Source organism: Rhinoderma darwinii, chromosome 12 (assembly GCF_050947455.1).
Source record: "Rhinoderma darwinii isolate aRhiDar2 chromosome 12, aRhiDar2.hap1, whole genome shotgun sequence".
NCBI lineage: Eukaryota > Metazoa > Chordata > Amphibia > Anura > Rhinodermatidae > Rhinoderma > Rhinoderma darwinii.
In genome coordinates, this window is record NC_134698.1 from 46,064,562 (window position 1) to 46,088,678 (window position 24,117).

Below are 24,117 nucleotides of genomic sequence, written 5' to 3' on the forward strand. Positions count from 1 at the left end.
CTGGTGGACATAGTATGAAAGAGTTGTTTCTATTAGCAGTAGAGTTATTTGGAAATAGAACATACAGGTAGGGTGCAGCTGGGTTGTAGGACTGCATTCCATTTAAATGAAGTGTGGGTACAAATGCGTCATTTCCAGCTGTTAGTATTTTTTCCAATTATATCCATTTTAACCAGTTTCTGACCCATATATGACCCAAAGGTACATCGTGGGCAGCTGTCTGTTGCTACACTATTGTAGCGCCCATGGCCGTGGGCCGTCGGGTTCACTCACCTCCCGACGCCCGCAGCCATGGATCTGTGAGCGCTGGCCTCCGTCTCCCTCCTAGGAGATGCCAGCACTCACTTCCGCTCCGTCCGGCCGGGTCCCGTAGAATGCGCGCGCACGCTCGCGCCCGCTCTTAAAGGGCCAGCGCGCGCACATGAAAACTATGATCATTAACCCACGTGATTCCCTGCTCTATAAGAATGCCCAAGCCCTTCTGATCCTTGCCTGAGCGTTGTTAGTTTTTCCCTGTCTGTCTCGCAAATGGTCCCTTAGTGTCTCCCGTTCCAGCTGTTACCCGTGCCCTGTTACCGTTCCTGTATTCCGCTTTGTTCCTGTGCCTACCCGTGTTCAGGTGCCATCTGCCACGTCAAGTGCCATCTGCCACGTCAAGTGTCTTCTGCCACGTCAAGTACCATCTGCCACGTCAAGTGCCATCTGCCACGTCAAGTGCCATCTGCCACGTCAAGTACCATCTGCCACGTCAAGTGTCTTCTGCCACGTCAAGTGCCATCTGCTCATCGGATACTGCCCGCCACGTCTGGCGCCACTTTCCGCACCTGCCTCCATCCGTGCTGAAGCCACAGTCACCGTCCGGACTATTTCAGGTACATAAGCATTACTGTCTTCTATCTTACTTTCACATAGACTGTGACCTGGTCAGCTGCCTCCCCGCTACGGCGGAGCGGCCTAGTGGGTCCACAAACCCAGTGTCCGTGACAACTATGACATACATTTTTGTCAAGATGATCTCGCGGGTGCTGTCAGTGTACACGCAAGATAAGCAGCAGGAGCGGCATTGATTTATACAGCCCTGCTCCTGCTGTAAATGCAGTTAACCCCTTCAGTGCTTAAATCAAACATGATTTAAGCACTCTAGAAGGGATGGAGCCCACTTGTAGTGCTGATCGCCAGTCCCAGAGGAGGCAGCCCTAGACCTAACAAAGGTCCCCAGGGCTGACTCTTGTGTTTGCCTATTAGGGCATACATGTAGTATGCCCTAATAGGTGCCTGTGAATATCTCTATGCACATGCCCAATATGCTGGCATGCAGAATTATGGCAGAATATTGTTAGAGAAAAAAATTAATGCAAATTCAAAGTCCCTTTATGGGAGAAAAATAAGGGGGAGTTCACACTGAGTTTTTTGACGCGGAAACCGCGTCGCAAAATGCGCCACAAACCGGCAGAAAATGCCTCCCATTGATTTCAATGGGACACAGAGGCGTTTTTTTCCAACGAGCGGAAAAAACGTCTCGCAGGAAAAAGAAGGGACATGCCCTATCTTCGGGCATCTATGCCTCTGACCTCCCATTGGCGCTCTATGGCCACGGGCGAAAAAAACGCTGTGAAAAACGCAGCGAAAATCGGCGTGCAGGCAGAGGAAAATCTGCCTCAAAATTCCATACGGAATTTTGAGTCAGATTTTCCTCCTGCAAAAAACTTAGAATTTTTTCTTTTGTAATAAAATTATATTTATTTACTAAAATACATATAACATGAAGTAACCCCCACATATTTGGTATCCCCATCTGAGTAACAACCTACCTAAACAGGGTGGATAAAAAAAAAAAAACATGCTGTGGATTTGTAGGGTTTTTGTTTTTTTACTTGTACTCCCTTAGGCGAAATTCGCACGAACGTGTGCGTTTTGCGCGCGCAAAAAACGCAGCATTTTTTGCACATTGCAGTTCCGTGTGTCATAAGTGTTTGGTGCGTGGCTGCGTGATTTTCACGCATATGCCATCCTTATGACACACGGTTTCGATGCTTAGAAACTGCAATGAATGTGGTGCTTTTTTTTTCCCTTCATTTATTTAACAACTGTATGGCGAATCTCGTGCGATACACGGAAGGGCTTCCGTGTGCTGTGCGCGATTTTCACGCACCCATTGACTTCAATGGGTGCGTGATGCACGAAAAACGCTCATGTCGTGAGTTTTACGCAGCGGACACATGCTTCGTGAAAATCATCGAATGTCTGAACGGCCCCATTGACTTACATAGGTCCGTGAGATGCGCTCATGTAAATAAGACCTTACACAGAATGTCAAGATAAAAAAACTAAAAAATTGTCTGGTTCTTAAATGGTGACTAACTTTTCAATTAAACTAGCTGCACCCTCCCCTAACTTTTCAATTACTCTGAAATTACTGCTTTTTCAGGACCATCAGCTTGCTGAGAGATCAGATTACAGCTACATATAGATGTCTATGGAGAGAGGAGGGGAGGCAGAGAACAGGAGCAGAGCGTGAGAGAGGCAGAGAAACACAGGCACAGCAATGCCGCGGCAGCTTCCTAGTAAGTGTTCTATCTCAGTCCAGTGCTGTATTCTCGGCTACACAGCTTTTCTTTAAGCATGCTTGAGAAAGATCCTGAGGGATTGAAACGTTGCATGGGTGAATAAAGGTTTTTCTACATTTTGGAAGTGCTGCCTCCTTGTCCATTTTTCTGCCTGAAGTCTGAGCAGGACACTGTGGAGTACCGGCCCTACGATGGTGTTTTAAATAAATTACATTAAGGTCGGATTTACACGACCGTGATCGGGCCGTGAAAAACGGTCCGTGTGTCAGCCGTATTTCCAGGCCAGACCACGGTACATGGTATCAGTCATTTAGGCTACATTTACACGACAGTAAAAAAAAAATGGCCATTAAAAAATGATCAACTGTCAGTTTTTTCATGGCAATTTTGCATCAGTGTGTCTCCAAATTTTCATCCATTTTCAGTCAATCTTTCCGTTTTTAATGTTCGTTTGTCATCCGTTTGCTATCCGTTTTTCAAGGCCATTAAAAATACGGATGGATTTCATTTGTCAGGTTTTTTTTTGTCCCAATCCCTGAAAATACCACAGTGCCCATGTAGATAGTGCCGCAATGCCCATGTAGATCGTGCCACAGTGCCCACTGTAGATAGTGCCAGTGCCCACATATAAAGTGTCACAGTGCCCACTAGATAGTGCCAACATAGAAAGTGCCAGTGCCCACATAGTACCACAGTGGCCTCAAAGTGCCACAGTTCTCACTGTAGATAGTGCCACAGTGCCCACATATAAAGTGACAGCCCACATATAAAGTGTCACAGTGCCAACTGTAGATAGTGCCCACATAGTACCTTAGTGCCGACATATAAAGTGCCAGAGCACACATACTGCTACAGTGCCCATGTAGATAGTGCCACACACAGTGCGCTTGTATATAGTGTGAAACCCCCCCCATATAGTGCCACACTGCCCATGTAGATAGTGCCACATCCCACCTGTAGATAGCACCATCGCCCCTGTAGCTCACTCTAGAAGCATAATCAACTCGCTCTGGCCGGGGATTCCATTCCCAGAGGGAGTATCTGTAGTTTTTGTCAATATATGGATAGTGACGTTAGGGGCTCCTCCAGGAGCGTAATCCCGGCCAGGGCATCGGCAACACTCTAGCCTGGAATTCCTCTCCAGGAGGAGCCCCTGACGTCACTGTCCATATATGGACAGTGATGTGAAGGGCTTTCCCAAGACAGGAGTCTCCGGCCTGAGATCTTGCGATGCTCTGGCCACAGACTCCCGCTTCTAGAGGGAGCCCATGAAGTCACTGTCCATATATGGGCAGTGACGACAGGGGCTCTTCCTGGAGCGGAATCCCCGGCCAGAGGTTGTCGACGCTAGGAGTCCCTGCTTCCCCAAGAAACTGCTGTTCCGTACTGTATCATTTTATTCAGTACACTATAGCAGTTCTGTGAGAGTAGGGAGTACTAGCACCATATATGACTATAATGCCAGGACTCCTGTTCACATGTATTGTGGACGGAATGGGAAATCCGGCCAACACACGGACTGTTTTTCACAAAACGGTAGAGGCAGAGCCAGGACAGAACATGGAGCTTCTTTCTTTGATGGGGTGGAGGTTCCTCCTGTAGCACGGCCCGACGGTGCCACTAGGGAGTCGATTTAACGATTGTTAAAAAACTGAATTGTCAGAGGCCTTGAGGGCATATTAATCAAATTAATTTGATTAATCACCCAGCCCTATTCTGTAGTATATATTTCTGTCTTTTTTTCTTTTTTTTTTGTTAATGATAAAAGGGATGGATTAAAATGGATACAAATTAAAGTTTTCCATATTACAATGGCTCTAATTGGGGGGAAAAATAACAAAAAAATGGAAAAGCATAAAATGGAACATCTGAATTTCTTCGCTCAATTTTTTTGAATAGGCAAAATAGTGTAGTAGCTTTACATACAGGATCCTGCATCACATTTCTTACCTCCTGGCCTTGTTTGTTAACTGCTGCGTCCTAAGCTCTTTAACAGGCACTCCAGCTCCTCTGCCAGTTGACACTTCCACTAGAAGTGGCCATCAGTAACACTGTGCCAGTAGCAATGCTGACTTTCCACAAATTCGGGGATCCAGAGCAAATGCCATGGCCTATTGGTGCTATTTGTAGTAATTTATGATACAATAAAAAGGTTTAGAAAAGTAGCATGTGTCAAGTGCATAGTACAAGTTATCAAGCTGGTTTATGGTTTGTCAAAGTACTAGTTAATCAAGCTGTCACACCGTAGAAGAACAATGTAGTGAAAATGAGGAACATGTTCCCTTTGGTTTTACTCTTTCCATGCTCACATTATTTATACTGACCTGTGGTCCCCTGCTATACTTTTTGCATTTCTACTCATACAATATGCAATTCTATCTTAAATAATGATGTCATGAAGGATGAAAAGGTAAGTGACACAAACATCCGACATATGCTAAGAGCACCATGTCCACAGGGTGTGATATGGTATTGTACCAATATTTAAAAAGTATCATACAGCCCCCTTCACACGCTGAATATTTTTTGCTTGTTTCAGAAACTACACCATTCAGATGAATAGAACAAATTTTCAGTCACAGAAATGTCTGCAACATAATAGGCAGCCTGTGCAGAGATCCTTAAAGTAGAAAGTTTATCTCATAAGATGACATAAGACTATTTTATGAGTACAAGGCCAGATTCACACGAACGAGTGCAAACTCGGACGTGAAAAACAGCAGTTTTTCACGTCCGAGTTGCCCTCGTGCAGGTCCCATTTTCACGGAAGAAAGTAGGACATGTTCTATTTTTCAACGGTCCCTTCATACGGTCCGTTGAAACAACGGCCGTGTGAACTGCCCCATTGAAATACATGCGTCCTTGTGATGGGCGTTGTTTTAACGGCTGTCACACAGACATATTCTACGTTCATCTGAATAAGATCTAAAGGTGAATCTCCCTTTTTTGCTAGTATGCTATGGATATCACTCTGTTTGGCAAGTGTGTTTAACCCCTTAAGGACACAGCCTGTTTTGGCCTTAAGGACTTCCTATTTTTTCAAATCTGACGTGTCACTTTATATGGTAATAACTTTGGAATGCTTTTATTTATCCAAGTGATTCTGAGATTCTTTTTTTGTGACACATTGTACTTTATGTTAGTGGTAAAATTTGGTCGATTTACACTACCGTTCAAAAGTTTAGGGTCACTTAGAAATTTCCTTATTTTTGAAAGAAAAGCACAGTTTTTATCAATGAAGATAACATTAAATTAATACACTCTATACATTATTAATGTGCTAAATGACTATTCTAGCTGCAAATGTCTGGTTTTTAATGCAATATCTACATAGGTGTATAGAGGCCCATTTCCAGCAACCAACACGTCAGTGTTCTAATGGTACATTGTGTTTGTTAACTGTGTTAGAAGGCTAATGGATGATTAGAAAACACTTGAAAACCCTTGTGCAATTATGTTTGCACCGCTGTAAACAGTTTTGTTGTTTAGAGGAGCTATAAAACTGACCTTCCTTTGAGCTAGTTGAGAATCTGGAGCATTACATTTGTGGGTACCACTAAACTCTCAAAATGGCTAGAAAAAGAGCTTTCATGTGAAACTCGACAGTCTATTCTTGTTCTTAGAAATGAAGGCTATTCCATGCGAGAAATTGCCAAGAAACTGAAGATTTCCTACAACGGTGTGTACTACTCCCTTCAGAGGACAGCACTCGCAGGCTCTATCCAGAGTAGAAAGAGAAGTGGGAGGCCTCGCTGCACAACTGAGCAACAAGACAAGTACATTAGAGTCTCTAGTTTGAGAAATAGACGCCTCACAGTTCCTCAACTGGCAGCTTCATTAAATAGTACCTGCAAAACGCCAGTGTCAACGTCTACAGTGAAGAGGCGACTCCGAGATGCTGGCCTTCAGGGCAGAGTGGCAAAGAAAAAGCCATATCTGAGACTAGCTAATAAAAGGAAAAGATTAATATGGGCAAAAGCACACAGACATTGGACAGAGGAAGATTGGAAAAAGTGTTATGGACAGACGAATCGAAGTTTGAGGTGTTTGGATCACACAGAAGAACATTTGTGAGACGCAGAACAACTGAATAGATGCTGGAAGAGTGCCTGACGCCATCTGTCAAGCATGGTGGAGGTAATGTGATGGTCTGGGGTTGCTTTGGTGCTGGTAAAGTGGGAGATTTGTACAAGGTAAAAGGGATTTAGAATAAGGAAGGCTATCACTCCATTTTGCAACGCCATGCCATACCCTGTGGACAGCGCTTGATTGGAGCCAATTTCATCCTACAACAGGACAATGACCCAAAGCACACCTCCAAATTATGCAAGAACTATTTAGGTAAGAAGCAGGCAGCTGGTATTCTATCTGTAATGGAGTGGCCAGCGCAGTCACCAGATCTCAACCCCATAGAGCTGTTGTGGGAGCAGCTTGACAGTATGGTACGCAAGAAGTGCCCATCAAGCCAATCCAACTTGTGGGAGGGCCTTCTGGAAGCATGGGGTGAAATTTCTCCCGATTACCTCAGCAAATTAACAGCTAGAATGCCAAAGGTCTGCAATGCTGTAATTGCTGCAAATAGAGCATTCTTTGACGAAAGCAAAGTTTGAAGGAGAAAATTATTATTTGAAATAAAAATCATTATTTCTAACCTTGTCAATGTGTTGACTATATTTTCTAGTCATTTTGCAACTCATTTGATAAATATAAGTGTGAGTTTTCATGGAAAACACAAAATTGTCTGGGTGACCCCAAACTTTTGAACGGTAGTGTATATTCAGTGTTTATTATTATTTGTTTTTAAATTTAAATGTATTTACTTGTAAGACATAGTAATACAACACAATATGGTTACTAGTTAACATTTCCCATATGTCTACTTTATTTTGGCATCATTTTTTAAAAGTCCTTTAATTTTTCTATGATGTTACAAGGCTTATAACTTTAGCAGCAATTTTTCACATTTTGAAGTAAATTTCAAAAGGCTATTTTTTCAGACACCAGTTCAGGTCTGTAGTGGCTCTGAGGGCCTTATATATTAGAAAGTCCCATGAATCACCCCCATTTTAAAAACTGCACCCCTCAAAGTATTCAAAACAGCATTCAGAAGGTTTCTTAACCCCTTAGGTGTTTCACAGGAATTAAAGGAACAGTGTCATCACAATTTTTTTTTTAATATGTTAAAGATGTTAGTGCTTTATTAAAAACGTTTATATTTATTTGTGTGTTTGTGTTTTACTTTTTCTTATTTTTACACTTTTTCTTCCCTATGGGGGCTGCCATTTTTTGTTCCATTTCTGTATGTGTCGATTAACGACACATACAGACATGGAATACGGCAGCCACAGTCCCATAGGGACTGCGAACGGGTCCCGTCCCATCCACTTCTGTGTACGCCGTCTGTGTGGGAACTGCGCATGCGCCGCTCCCACACAGTCCAATTTGAAATGCGCGCCGTACGGCGCCATTTTCCTGTGGACCGGAAGTCGCGGCCGGACAGTAAGATTACTACTTCCGGTCGCGGCTTCCGGACTTGTGCACTTGGACCAGCGGCAGCAGACGGAGCGGACGGGCCGGAGGGAGCCGCGGCGGCAGGAGCAGGTAAGAGATTTCTATGTATGTTCGTGTTTGTGTACGTTTACTACTGTATGTAAACCTACTACACTGTGTGTTAGCTCAAAAAATGGCGACACACAGTGTAGGAGGTTAGACCGTTCAAACCCCTCGTTTATCCCGGCACTAGCCAGGATAAAGGAGGGGGGGATGCTGAGAGCTCACTAGAGCGAGGGCTTTTTACCCAATTTTGCAATGCTGCAATTTTGGGAATAGCTCCATCTAGTGACCAGCAATGGGAAATATTATAAATTAGAATCTAATTTATAATATTTCCTGACTCGTGAAAAAAATAAAAAAAATTTGAACAATGTTTAATCACCTACACACTAAATGTTTAATTAAAAACAAAAAAACATGTTTTTCTGGCAACACATTCCCTTTAAAGCAAAGTAGAGGTGAAATTTACAATTAATTTTTTTTTGCCAAAATTCATTTGTAGTACATTTTTTTTCTGTAACACAGAAGGTTTTACCAGAGAAACGCAACTCCATATTTACTGCCCAGATTCTGCAGTTTATAGAAATATCCCACATGTGGCCCTAGTGTCCTATGAAACGCAGGCCACAGAAGCAAAAGAGCACCTAGTGGATTTGGGGCCCCCTTTTTTTAGATTATATATTAGGCGCCATGTCAGGTTTGAAGAGGTCTTGTGGTACCAAAACAGTGGAAACCTCCCAATAGTGACCCCATTTTGGAAACTACACCCCTCAAGAAATTTATCTAGGGGTATAGTTAGCATTTTGATACAACAGGTTTTTTGCTCGACTTATTGGAATTAGTCTATAAAAATGAAAATCTACTTTTTTTTCTGAAAAAACGTAGAAATGTTTAATATTTAAAAGGAATAAAGGAGAAAAAGCAACTCAACATTTGTAAAGCAATTTCTCTCGATTATGGCAATACCCCATATGTGGTAATAAACTGCTGTTTGGACCCATGGCAGGGCTCAGAAGGGAAGGAGCGCCATTTGGATTTTGAAGCGCAGATTTTGATGGAATGGTTTTCAGTGCCATATCGTGTTTGCAAGGCCCTGGAGGGACCAAAACAATGGAAACTCCGCGAAAGTGACCCCATTTTGGAAACTACACTCCTCAAGGAATATTTCTAGGGTATAGTTAGCATTTTGACCCCACAGTTTTTTTGCAGAATTTATTGGAATTAGGCCGTGAAATTGAAAATCTATATTTTTTTTTAAATAAAATGTAGATTTAACGCAGATTTTTTAATTTTTACAATAAATAAAGGAGAAAAGCACCCCAACATTTGTAAAGCAAACTTTTCTGAGCACAGCAATACCCCATAAGTGGTAATAAACTGCTGTTTGGACACACGGCAGGCTTAAAAGGGACGGAGCACCCTTTGACTTTTGGAGCTTAACTTTTGCTGGAATGGTTTGCGGCGCCATGTCACATTTGCAAAGCCCATGAGGGGCCAAAACAGTGCAAACCACGCAAAATTGACCCCATTTGGGAAACTGCACCCCTCAAGGAATTTATCTAGTGGTATAGTGAGCATTTTGACCCCATTGTTTGTTTTTGCTGAATATATTGGAATTAGGAAGTGAAAATTAAAATCTCAATTTTTTCCACTTAAATGTTGCATTTTTTTCATTTTAACAAGGAATAAAGGATAAAAACTTCTAAAGCAATTTCTCTCGAGTACGGCAATACCCCATATGTGGTCATAAACTGCTGTTTGGACACACTGCAGGGCTCAGAATGGCAGGAGCGCTACTTGGCATGCAGATTTTGCTTGATTATTTTTTGGGCGCCATGTCGCGTTTGCAGAGCCCCTGTGGTACCGGTACAGTAGAAACCCCTGAAAAGTGACTCAGTTTTGGAAACGATACCCCTCAGGGCATTTATCTAGGGGTGTAGTGAGCATTTTGATGCCACAGGTGTTTCATAGATTTTATTAGGATTAGGCAGTGAAAATGAAAAATTTAAATTTTTTTCCAAAAATATTTCGTTTTTGCTCCCAATGTTTTATTTTTACAAGGGCTAATAGGAGAAAAAACATCACACAATTTGTTACCCAATTTCTCCTGAATACGGCAATACCCCATGTGTGGACCTAAACTGCTGTTTGGGCACATCGCAGCGCTCAAAATGGAAGGAGCGCCATTTGTCATTTAGAGCGCAGATTTTGCTAGACTGGTGTACGGGCGCCATGTCACATTTGCAGAGTAGAGTGAAAAACGCTGAGAAGTGACCCAATTTTGTAAACTACACCCCTCAAGGCATTTATCTTTTGCCTGGACATATGACTTCTAGGGCTTAGGAGTGAAAGCGCAAATGCGCATGTGAGGCCTATTTTGGTGATTTTCGCAGCATTGGTACATAATGGCAGGCCTCTGGGGTGAAATAGTAAAACAAACCCCCAAGTAGTGACCACCATTTTGGAAACTGCACCCCTCAATCAATTTTTTTATGGGGTGTAGTGAGCATTTTGACTCCACAGGTTATTTTATTTTTTTTATTAGAAATGAATGCTCAGTGGATGGTGCAAAGTGAAAATTGCAATTTTCCACAGGTATGCCATTTTAGTGCACAATATGTTGTGCCCAGTTCGCGCCACTGAAGACAAATACCTCAAACTGTTAAGCGGGTTCTCCCGGGTATGGCGATGTGTGGATGTAGACTGCTTTTTGGGCCCGCTGTAGGGTTCAGAAGGGAGGGAGTGCCATTTGGCTCTTGGAGTGCAGATTTAGCTTGGTAGTTGTTCAGTTTGGGATTTTACTGGTATTTTAGTTCATAATCACTGGCGTAGCTATAGGGGTCGCAGCGGTCGCAATTGCGACCGGGCCCCGAAGCCAGGGGGGCCCACGGCCCCCCGCACCACATCAATAAAAAGTTACTATAGTAACTCGGGCCGCGGGCCTCTGTTACTATAGTAACATACTTTACTTACCTTCCTGGTTCCGGATCGCAGCGGAGGTCCTGACGTCAAGCGCTGTGCGCAGCGCATGACGTCACAGCGCTATGCCGCCGCGCACAGCATCGAGACTACAGAACTCCCGCCGCGGCCGAAGAGGAAGGTAAGGTTAGCCCTGACTGGCGGGGTCTGACTCCCGGGACCCGCCAATCAGCTGTTTTGAAGGGGCCGCAGCACTCGTACGAGAGCTGCTCCCCTTCATTCCTGTCACTTCATTCCGGTCACACTGTGAATCGGCGTCGGCGATTCACAGTGTGAGCGAGTGGTGAAATGAAGGGGAAGCAGCTCTCGTACGAGTGCTGCGGCCCCTTCAAAACAGCTGATTTGCGGGTCCCGAGAGACACATCAGCTATTGATGGCCTATCCTGAGGATAGGCCATCAATGTTTAGGGACTGCACAACCCCTAAGCCTACGATGTATCAGGCTTAGGGGGCCCATGAGACAGGATCACAGATTGTGTGATCCTGTCTGCTGGGCCCTGTATCTAAGCCAATCACATGGTAGGCTTAGATACATGGCCCATGCGTGATCCTGTCTGCTGGGCCCTGTATCTAAGCCTACCACACTGTAGGTTTAGATACAGGGCCCCAGCACACACTAATCTTATACTGTATAAGATTACTGTCTGCTGGACCCTGTATCTAAGCCTACCTTGTGGTAGGCTTAGATACAGGGTCCCACAGACAGTATCACACATGGGCCCTGTATCTAAGCCTTAGGGTATGTGCACAGACACTAATTACGTCCGTAATTGACGGACGTATTTCGGCCGCAAGTACCGGACCGAACACAGTGCAGGGAGCCGGGCTCCTAGCATTATAGTTATGTACGATGCTAGGAGTCCCTGGCTCGCTGCAGGACAACTGTCCCATACTGTAATCATGTTTTCAGTACGGGACAGTTGTCCGGCAGCGAGGCAGGGACTCCTAGCGTCGTACATAACTATGATGCTAGGAGCCCGGCTCCCTGCAGTGTGTTCGGTCCGGTACTTGCGGCCGAAGTACGTCCGTCAATTACGGACGTAATTAGTGTGTGTGCACATACCCTAACACATGTGTTACTAATCATTTTTTGTGTGTTTTCTTACAGGTTCGGTCGTTGGACTACGGCGGATTCCAGGACTACTTCGATGACAGCTTTTTTTTTTATTAATAAAATGGTTAATGAGGGCTGTGTGGGTTTTTTTTTTATTTCAATAAAATATTTTTTCTATGTCTTTGTGTTGTTTTTTTAAACTATATTACTACCGCCTTAGTAATTGCCGCCGGCTGATTGACAGCATCCATTGCTAAGGCGGGGCTTAAACAGAGGCTAACACTAACCCCCATTATTACCCCGTTACCCACCACCACCAGGGATGCTGGGAAGAGCCGGGTACCATCCAGTACTTGACCATCTGTAGTGATGGTTGGCCACTGGGGTGGCCGCAGGCTGGTATTATCAGGAGGGGAAAGGTCAAAAACAGTGGCCCTTCCCATCCTGGTAATGCTGCCTGCTGCTGCTTTATTGTATCTGGCTGGTTATGAAAATGGGGGGGACCCCACGTCATTTAAAAAAAATAAAAATAAAAAATAATTGGAAAGAACGATGTCGGGTCCCCCCCAATTTTCATAACCAGCCAGATACAACACAGCAGCAGCAGGCAGCATTACAAGGGTGGGAGGGCCACTGGTTTTGGCCTTCCCCAGCCTAATACTACCAGCCTGCGGCCACCCCGGTGCTTGCCCGTCACTACAGATGGTCGGGTACTGGTTTGTACCCGGCTCTTCCCAGTACCCCTGGTGGTGGTGGGTACCGGGGTGATAATGGGGTTTAGTGTTGGCCTCTGCACCAGCTAACATTAAGCCTCGCCTTAGTAATGGAGGTTGTCAATCAGCCAGCGGCCATTACTAAGGCGGTAGTAATAAAGTTTAAAAAGATACAAGCACATAGAAAAAATATTTTATTGAAATAAAAAAACACAACCCTCATTAACCATTTTATTGAGAATAAAAAAAACGCCGTCATTGAAGTCCTCAAATCCGAAGTCCAACAACCGAACCTGTAAAAAAAACACAAGCACAAAAATAATCAGTAACACATAAAGAAGCAAAATTATTATTCTTACCTATCCTGGGTCCAGCGCTGGAGACGCAATGTCAGCGAGCTGGGCCCTGTATCTAATCCTATCATGTGTGATACAGTCTGCTGAGCTGTGTATCTAATCCAATCATGTATGATACTGTCTGCTGGGCCCTATATCTAATCCGATCATGCGTGATACTGTCTGCTGAGCCACTGTATCTAATCCTATCATGTGTGATACTGTCTGCTGAGCCACTGTATCTAATCCTATCATGTGTGGTACTGTCTGCTGAGCCACTGTATCTAATCCTATCATGTGTGATACTGTGCTGAGCCACTGTATCTAATCCTATCATGTGTGGTACTGTCTGCTGAGCCACTGTATCTAATCCTATCATGTGTGGTACTGTCTGCTGAGCCACTGTATCTAATCCTATCATGTGTGATACTGTCTGCTGAGCTGTGTATCTAATCCTATCATGTGTGATACTGCCTTCTGAGCCACTGTATCTAATCCTATCATGTGTGATACTGTCTGCTCAGCCACTGTATCTAATCCTATCCATAGTTTATAGGGTCGTAGTGCTATAGATATGCTATGCTGTCTCATATACACACTTTTTTTTGGGGCGGACACATATGTATTGGGGCTATTTCCCGGACATTTTAAGCCCTGAGGGTATGTTCACACGGCAGCGTCTGTTACGGCTGAAATTACGGTGCTGTTTTCAGGAGAAAACAGCACCCTAATTTCAGCCGTAATGGCATGTGCAGGCGTCTTTCGCTACGTCCATTACGGAAGTAACTGAAGCTGGTTTTCCATGGAGTCCATGGAAAACGGCTCCATTTACGTCTGAAGAAGTGACAGGCACTTTTTTACGCGCCGCCTTTTGACAGCGACGCGTAAAAAAAAATGACCGTCGGCACAGAACATCGTAAGACCCATTCAAATGAATGGGCAGATGTTTGCCGACGCTTTTGAGCCGCATTTTCGGACGTAATTCAATGCTAAAACGCCCTAATTCCGTCCGTAAATAGTGTGTGTGAACCCAGCCTTAGTGACGCCCCCGGCTGCTAGTGCTGCATTGTTGGGTCACTTAGGAGACCCAGCGATGCAGCTGAAAGTGGACCGTCGGCCATGAGAAGTTTGCGGGGGGGGGGGCCCAGTAAGAATTTTTGCATCGGGGCCCATGAGCCTCTAGCTACGCCCCTGTTCATAATGTTAGGGCATATGTAAGCTGTGCGGAGTACATCAGGGCATAATAAGAGGGCATAATAAAGCGGTAAATAAATAATCTGCAGATGTGTGGCCAGTGTCGCACTGATAAATGGTGCCTAATCTTATCAGCTTTTGAAACGCTCTGCACATTTTGTGTCGCCATATTTTGAGAGCCAGAACTTTTTTATTTTTTCTCCACTGGAGCTGTGTGAGGGCTTATTTGTTGTGGGACAATCTGTAGTTTTCATTGGTACCATTTTGGGGTACATGTGATTTTTTTGATCACTTTTTATTTCATTTTTTGGCAAGCGAAGTAACCAAAAACTAGCAATTCTGCCACATGTTTTTTTATTTTTTTTTCTTAATTACGGCGTTCACCGTGTGCTATTAATGACATATTTACCTATGTATATTGCTTTTTTTATGTTTTGCAGTATTTTGTTTGAAATTAGTTAATATTTTGTGTCGCAATATTCTGAGAGCCATAACTTTTAAGATTTCTGTCAAAAAAGCTGTGGAAGGTATTGTTTTTTGCGGGATGGGCGGTAGTTTTTAATGGTATATAGTTTTTTTATGTTTTGCAGGGTCTGCACAATAAAATCACTTTTGTTTCAAATAATTTTTTTTTTTTGTCGCAATATTCAATATTCTGAGAGCCATAACTTTTAAGATTTCCGTCAAAAAAGCTGTGGAAGGTATTGTTTTTTTGCAGGACGGGCTGTGATTTATAATGGTATAATTTTGGGGTACATGCAACTTTTAGATCACTTTTTATATTCTGTTTTGGGAGGGGTAGTGACCAAAAAAACGTGATTTTTAAAAAATTATTTTTTTTTCACGGTGTTCACCGTTCGGGTAAAATAGCGTGATATTTTTATTGTTCTGGTTGTTACAGACGCGGTGATACCAAATATGTTTACTTTTTTTAATGTTTCCCGTTTTTTCCTATAATAAAAGATTTATTATGGGAAAAAAAAGCGATTATTGATTTTTTTAACTTGAAACTTTTTTATTCTTTCACTTTTTTACAACATTTGTATTAACTTTTTTTTGTCCCACTATTGGACTTGAAGGCATGAAGCCCTGATCGCTATTCTAATACACTGCACTACCTACATGGTGCAGTGTATTAGAGCTGTCAGCGATTCACTGATAGCAAGCCTATTAGGCTTCGCCTCCCGGCGGGGCCTAATAGGCTTCCATGTTAGAAGGCCATTGTTAGGCCTCCAGTTGCCATAGCAACGATTGACACCCTCACCATTAGCAACCATAGAGTGTGATCTAACACCTAGATGCAGCAATCTCTTCTGTCCGCTGCATCTAAGGGGTTAATCGGCCAGATTGGAGCCTAGCTCCGTTCCTGGCCGCTACAGCAGGATGTCAGCTGTAACAAACAACTGACACCCGCAGCTAATGGTGCAGGCTCAGATTTTGAGCGTGCGCCATTTTCTTGGCCCTGATAGCAAACTTTTTAGGCCTAAAGGGCTTTTGTACTAGGCAGACCAGGAGGCCATTGTTAGGCTTCCGGTTGCCATGGAAACCATCGGCATCCCTGAGATTACGTCTCAGGGGTGCCGACAGGCTAGAAACCACCTACATGCAGCGATTGCTGCAACTAAGGGGTTAATCGGACAGATCGGAGGCTAGCTCCGGTCCTGGCCATTGCAGCAGGGTGTCGGCTGTAATATACGGCCGACACCCGGCAGTGATGGCGCTCGCTCAGCTTCTGAGCGAGCTCCATCACCATCACGTACAGTTACGCTAACACACTAGCGCCCATCACGTAACTGTATGTGATTTTGCGGGAAGGGGTTAATATAGGTAGAGAGAGCAGTATTTTCATCAATTGCATCTTCTGGCCCTGTAAAATCATCTCACAGTCTTTAGCCATTTCAAAAGAATATGCTGTTACTTCCACCAGATGGCTTTCAACAAGTTGAATACACCATGAAAACCCTCCATTGGTGATGTCCTTATTTGGGAAACAGGGAAGTATGATTCATCAAATTTTAGATTTCGTATTCGTCATTGGTCTATGTTTTGTGCACCTTGTGGTATTTGAGTTTTTTAGTTTTTTTTGCAACAGCAGCAGCCGTTTTGCAAGTGACAAGATCACTTGCAGCTGCCTTGCTTGTCAATTTTGGCAAATGGTATTGTCATTAAATTAGTTTATGGTTGTGCCTCTGCCAGGACTCCTGGGATTAGCTGCCGTCGCTAGGGTTGTGGCCAGTGAGACCTCATAAACGATTTAATGTCGCCAGTTGAATTAAATGAAGATTCTGTGTAATACACCTATGAGCTGGGTCCTCCAGAGAGAGAGCGTGAGAATATAGCTATATTGTGTGCAGTTTCCCGGCAGCCTATGATGACTGCTGCTTGGGAGCTAACAAAAAATGCATTTTTCCGCAGAGGCCTGGAAGGAGAAGGACTGTAATTTTTGCATCTCTGTGCGCAGAGCTCCTAAACTCTGTAGACTCACTTTAAAATGACATCCTCGTATGGTGAAACTGAATATGAACAGATGTATCCACGGTTAACTTTTTTGAACTGCATTAGGTTATACAAATTGTAATAATGCCAGTTCAATACAATCTCATGCCATGCAGTAAAAAAGCATATATGTTAAATGTATGATTATGGGCGACAGATGGAATCCATCAAAGGCATACGTCACAGCCACCGAGTAAAAAAAAAAAGTATGTGAAACGTATACGTTTTGTTTAACATGGGATTCTACTGGCGACGAATTGCTGATGGATGGTATCCGTTGGAGGTATACAATTATGTTTCTTTAATCTATTTTTTTGGGCGCTTCCGTGTAGCCGAAATTCCGTTCCCTCCAGACCCTTTTTTTGGTAAAAAATATTTTTTATTTTCACATCACATGAGTGACAACTATGTAAAAACATAAAAGGATAGAAAGATAAAGTAGGGGAGAGCTGCAACGCGTTTCAACGCCGGACCGGCGTCTTCGTCAGGCGGTTAAAAAGATATTTTTTTAAAAGTATGTATATATAGACATGTTTGAGGTGATGTTAATTGCACTGATTGGGGTGGAGCTTCGAGGTGAAAGCCGCCAAAGAACACAGGCGGGTCAGGGTTCAAAGTTGTAAGGTGAAGACATGCATTTATATAGACAGTCAAAACAGTCAATATGCAAAAAAGCGGAGAAAAAACACATAAGTGATCCTCTAAATATATAATTTCTTTGAAAAACTTCTTCCCATGTCCATATTGGACCATTATTTGTATCTCCCTAGCATGGGTATTTTCAATTTGTTTTGCTGTCTTCTTATAAAAGGTCCCGTCAGTGTTATCAATAACACACTCCTTTTGGAGTATCATATTGTTTCCCTTTGCTGAGGGACACTGTTTGGCTTCTATATATGTTTTAACTGTTATTTCGTTTCTCTCTAGTAAGTGTGTTGTAGGTTCGTTCGGATGTCCTGATTTGAACAGTCTAAATGTTGTTTTTACTGTTTCAACTTTAATCATCTATTCGGAGTATCATATTTCTTCTTTGCCCGAGTGAACACCGTTTTTCTTATGTCTATGTTTCATTTGTTTTTTGTTTTTCCCTAGTATAAATTCTATAATTTCATTTTTTTGTATGTTGTTCAGGGAATTACACTGAGTCTGTTTTTTCATTTAATCCGTTTGGGCTCAGTGATTCGAATTTAAAGATCTAAAACGATTCTCTTTTATTTAATGTTTGTATTCTATTGTGTGTACTTGTACCTATCTGTTCTATAGGTGAAATTTTAATATTTTGAAAATTTGATTGATGATGCTGTAGTAAATGTCTCGATAGACTGTGTTTTAAAAAACCTTTTTTGGCATTAAAACGGTGTCCATTCAGCCTACTGAGGAGTGTCTGTGTTGTTCTCCCTATGTACTGCAGCCCACATTCACATTCTATCATATAGATCACGTAATCCGAATCACAGTTCAAGTGTGAATGGATTTGAAATTTTTCTTTGGTTATGTTTGACGTAATTTCTTTCTTTCCAGCATTAATGCTCTGGCAGCATAAACTGTTTTTTTTGGCACATTTGAAAATCCCTATAAGTTTTTCTAGGAAGTCACTATTGGAATTATGAGCTTTGACTCTCAGTCTACTTAGTGCTATGATATTTTTTATTGTTCTTCCTCTACGGAAGGTAATCCCTGGTTTTTTTGGGATAATTTTATTTAGAATTGGGTCGCTCTGTAAAATATCCCAGTGTTTGTTTAAAGAGTTTCTGATCATTTTGTGGTCATAATTGTATGTGGTTAAGAAATTGCTGGAATATTTTTGTGTACAATGTCTGTATTAGGGTTTAATATATTTTCTTCCTTGATGTTTTTTTCTTCTTTTATTTCAAGGCAAGCATTTTGTGTAGTGGCCAGGTTTCTTTGGTAGGCATGTTTAAGCCCTTAGTGACCAGCCCATTTTAGGCCCTAATGACCAAGCTATTTTATTCGTTTTTCTATAGTCGCATTCAAAGAGCTATAACGTTTTTATTTTTTAGTCTACATAGCTGTATGAGGACTTGTTTTTTGCGGAATTAGTTGTGCTTTTTAATAGCTCCATTTTTTGGGTACATATAATTTTTATATTAACTTTTATTAACCTTTTTGGGGGGGATTATAAAAAAAACTGAAATTCCGCCATTGTTCTATGCGTTTTTAAATTGACGTCGTTCACTATGCGGCGTAAATAACATGTTACCTTTATTCTATGGGTCGGTACGATTACGGCGATACCACATATGTGGAGGTTTTTTTATGTTTTACGACTTTTGCACAATAAAAACACTTTTGAACTAAAATTGTTTGTTTTTGCATCGTCGCTTTCCAAGAGCTGTAATTTTTTTATTTTTCCATCAATGTAGTGATCTTTTGGGCTTGTTTTCTGCGGGACAAGACGTAGTTTTGAATGGTACTGTTTTGGGGTACATGGGACTTATTGATTCATTTTTATTATGACTTTTTTGGGGGGCAATGGAAAAAAATTGCAATTTCGCCATGGTTTTTTGCGTTTTTTTTTTACGGTGTTCACTTTGCGGTTTAAATTACATATTAACTTTATTAATGGAGTCATTACGGTTGCGGCGATACCACATATGTGTACTTTTTTTTTTTTTTACACTTTTACTAAATAAAACCACTTTTTATGGAAAAAAATGGTTTTATTTTTTTTTTTACTGTACTTTTTATTAATAATCTTTATTTCACTTTGATTACTGATTTTATTAGTCCCACTACTGTGCGATATTCCGATCGCTGCTATAATGCTCTGGTATACTTCGTATACCAGAGCATTATTGCCTGTCAGTGTAAATCTGACAGGCAATCTGTTAGGACGTGCCTCCGGCGCGTCCTAACAGGCATATGTCCAAGGCAGACCTGGGGGCTTTTATCAAGCCCCCGGCTGCCATGACACCCCATCAGAGACCCGCGATTTCATTCGCGGGCCGCCGATGGGTCACAGAGGGAGCTCACTCCCTCTGTAAACAAAGTTAAATGCCGCGGTCGCTATTGACGGCGGCATTTAACGGGTTAAACGGCCGCGATCGAAGTAAACTTCGATCGCGGGCGTTGGAGAAGGAGCTCAGCTGTCATCAGACAGCAGAGCCCCGGCTCCTGCCTGCACGGGAGACCCGTGCAGGACTTAGACCAGGCTGACGTGAAAAGGCGTCAGCCTAGCCTAAAGCCCATTAGTGACCGACGTAAAAAGGCGTATTAGTGGTCACTAAGGGGTTAATTAGTTTCTGTGGGTAGCCTTTTTCTTCAAATCTTTCTTTCAGAATCTTTGATTGATCTATGTATACTTGTGTGGATGAACAATTTTTTCTAATTTTCCTGTATTGGCTGTGAGGAATGTTAACCCCTTCCCGCTCCTTGACGTACTATTACGTCATGGCAGCTGTATCGTTCGCGCTCCATGACGTAATAGTACGTCTCGGGAGTAACGGCCGTTTCGGCCGTCCTCCCGACACATACAGGAGCTGTGACGCTGCTGTCTTGTTCAGCAGCTGTCACAGCTCCTACAACGGGGACCGATCGCTGTGTACCCGCTGATTAACCCCTTAAAAGCCGCGTTCTATAGAGATCGCGGCTTTTTAGGGGTTAAGCTGCCATCGCCGGCCTGCTACGCGATAGCGGCCGGCGATGGTGACTATGGCAACCGGACACCAAACAATGGCGTCCGGCTATGCCATAGACGGAAGCCTAGTGGGTCCTGACAACGTCAGGACCCACTATGCTTGCTGTCAGTGAGTAGCTGACAGTTCTAATACACTGCACTACGCATGTAGTGCAGTGTATTAGAATAGCGATCAGGGCCTCCTGCCCTCATGTCCCCTAGTGGGACAAAGTAATAAAGTAAAAAAAAAGTTAAAAAAAGATGTGTAAAAATAAGAAAATAAAAGATTTAAAAGTAATAAAAGTAAAAATCCCCCCTTTTCCCTTATCAGTCCTTTATTATTAATAAAAATATATAAACAAACAAATAAACTATACATAATTGGTATCGCCGCGTCCGTAACGGCCTGAACTACAAAATTATTTCATTATTTAACCCGCACGGTGAACGCCGTAAAATAAAATAATAATAAACCGTACCACAATCACAATTCTTTGGTCACTTCACCTCCCAAAAAATTGAATAAAAAGAGATCAAAAAGTCGCATGTACCTAAAAATGGTACTGATCGAAACTACAGTTCGTTACGCAAAAAATAAGTCCTCGCACGGCTTTATTGATTGAAAAATAAAAACGTTATGGCGCTTAGAATAAGGTAACACAAAAAGTGAATGATTGTTTACAAAACGTATTTTATTGTGCAAACGCCATAAGACATAAAAAAAAACTATAAACATCTGGTATCGCCGCAATCGTATCGCCCCGCAGAATAAAGTGAATGTGTCATTTATAGCGCACGGTGAACGCTGTAAAAAAAAAAGAATAAAAAAACAATAGTAGAATTGCTCTTTTTTAGTCACCACGCCACCTAAAAATAGAATAAAAACTGATAAAAAAGCCGCATGCACCCCAAGAAAACTACAATGCATTCCTCAAGGGGTCTAGTTTCCAAATTGGGGTCACTTTTGGGGGGTTCCCAATGTTTTGGCACCACAAGACCTCTTCAAACTGGACATGGTGCCTAATAAAAAAGAGGCCTCAAAATCCACTAGGTGCTCCTTTGCTTCGGAGGCCGGTGCTTCAGTCCATTACCGCACTAGGGCCACATGTGGGATATTTCTGAAAACGGCAGAATCTGGGCAATACGTATTAAGTTGCGTTTCTCTGATAAATCCTTTTGTGTTATAAAAAAAATGGTATAAAGAGGATTTTCTGACAAAAAAAAAAATGTAAATTTCACCTCTACTTTGCTCTAAATTTTTGTGAAACACCTAAAGGGTTCATAAACTTTCTAAATGCTGTTGTGAATACTTTGAGGGGTCTAGTTTCTAAAATCGGGTGTTTGATGGGGGTTTCTAATATATGGGCCCCTCAAAGCAACTTCAGAACTGAACTGGAACCTAAAAAAATAAATAAATGAGGCAATACTTCGCTTCTTACATTATACTGATAATGAGCCGTGCCCACCCCGAGATGACCCCAGTTTTGACCGTTTGTATAAACGGAGACCCCTATTAGACCGTTCCAGTGCCCGGTTTTCCCAAGCATACACCCCCGAGAAGTGTATTTCTATTGATGAGTCCCTGGTACATTTTAAAGGGAGGGTTCAATTCCGCGAGTACCTGCCGGGTAAGAGGGCAAGGTATGGCGTGAAGATGTATAAGCTGTGAGAGTGCATCAGGGTATACCTACAGGTTTAGGATATATGAAGGAAAGGCCACCCCCAAACCAGACTGCATCCTGGACTACAATAGGTACATGGGAGGGATGGACTTGTAAGATCAAGTCCTGAAGCCCTACAGCGCCATGCGGTGTGGTATAAGAAGCTGGCCGGGCACATCATACAGATGGCTTTGTACAATGCGTACGTGCTACGTCGATGTGCAGGCCAGACGGGAACTTTCCTGGAATTTCAAGAGGTGATTATCAAGAACCTAATCTTTAGGGACCAAGAAGGGGGGGCACCCAGTACTTCTGGAAGCGAGGCCACACGCATCGTACCAGGGCAACAATTTCCAGGAGAAGTTCCCCAAACTGGCAAGAAGGGAAAAAGTCAAAAGAGGTGCAAAGTCTGCTATAAGAGGGGGTAAGGGAGGACACAATATATCAATGTGACACGTGTCCCGAATAACCAGAGCTCTGTATGAAAGAGTGTTTTAAAATTTATCATACATCCCTTGGTTTATAATTTACCCCAATTTTACTTACCCTGATGCACTCCACACAGCTTATTCCCCCTAGTCTTTCCCCTCTGAGCCCTGCTGTGTGTCCAGGCAGCTGATAACAGCCACATGTAGGGTATTGCCATACCCGGGAGAACCCACATTACAGTTTATGGGGTGTAGGTCTCCGGTCAAAATGCTCACTACACCTCTAGATGAATGCCTTAAAGGTGTAGTTTTTAAAACGGGGTCACTTCTTGCGGGTTTCAACTGTACTGGTACCTCAGGGGCTTCTGCATACATGACTTCGCACTAGAAAATCCCCAGTAGGCCAAATGGTGGTCCTTTCCTTCTGAGCCCTCCCATGGGCCCAAACGGCAGTTTATCACCACAAATGGGGTATTGCGGCACTCAGAACAAATTGCGCAACAGAATGGGGTATTTTGTTTCTTGTGAAAATAAGAAATTTTCAGCCAAAACGACATATTATTTGAAAAAAATAATTTTGTTTTCATTCCCAGCCCAATTCAAATAAGTTCTGTGAAGAAACTATGGAGTCTAAATGGTCACATTGCCCATAAATGAATTCCTTGAGGGGTGTAGTTTCCAAAATGGGGTCACTTTTGGTGGGTTTCTATTGCTTTGATACCTCTGAGGCTCTGCAAATGCGACATGGCACCCGAAAACCAATCCAACAAAATCTGGACTCCAACAAACATATAGCGCTCCTTTCATTCTGAGCCCTCCCATGGGCCCAAATGGCAGTTTATCACCACAAATGGGGTATTGCCACACTAAGGACAAATTGGGCAACAAAATGGGGTATTTTGTTCCCCTGTGAAAATAAGAAATTTTGATCACAAATGACATTTTATTGGAAAAAATGACATTTTTTTCATTTCACAGCCCAATTCAAATACGTGCTGTGAAAAAACTGTGCGGTCAAAATGGTAACAACAACCCTAAATGAATTCCTTGAGGGGTGTAGTTTCCAAAATGGGGTCACTATTGGGGTATTCCTACTGTTTTGGCACCTCAACACCTCTTCAAACCTGGCATGCTGCCTAAAATATATTCTAATAAAAAAGAGGACTCAAAATCCTCTAGGTGCTTCTTTGCTTCTAGGGCTTGTGTTTTAGTCCACGAGCGCAGTAGGGCCACATGTGGGAAATTTCTAAAAACTGCAGAATCTGGACAATGCATATTTAGTAGTGTTTATCTGGTAAAACCTTCTGTGTTACAGAAAAAAAAATGAATAAAATTGAAATTCAGCAAGAAAAATGAAATTTGCAAATTTCACCTCCACTTTGCTTTAATACTTTGTTTTGAATACTTTGAGGGGTCTAGTTTTTAAAATGGGGTGTTTTATCAGGGTTTCTAATACATAGGCCCCACAAAGCCACTTCAGAACTCAAGAGGTACCTTAAA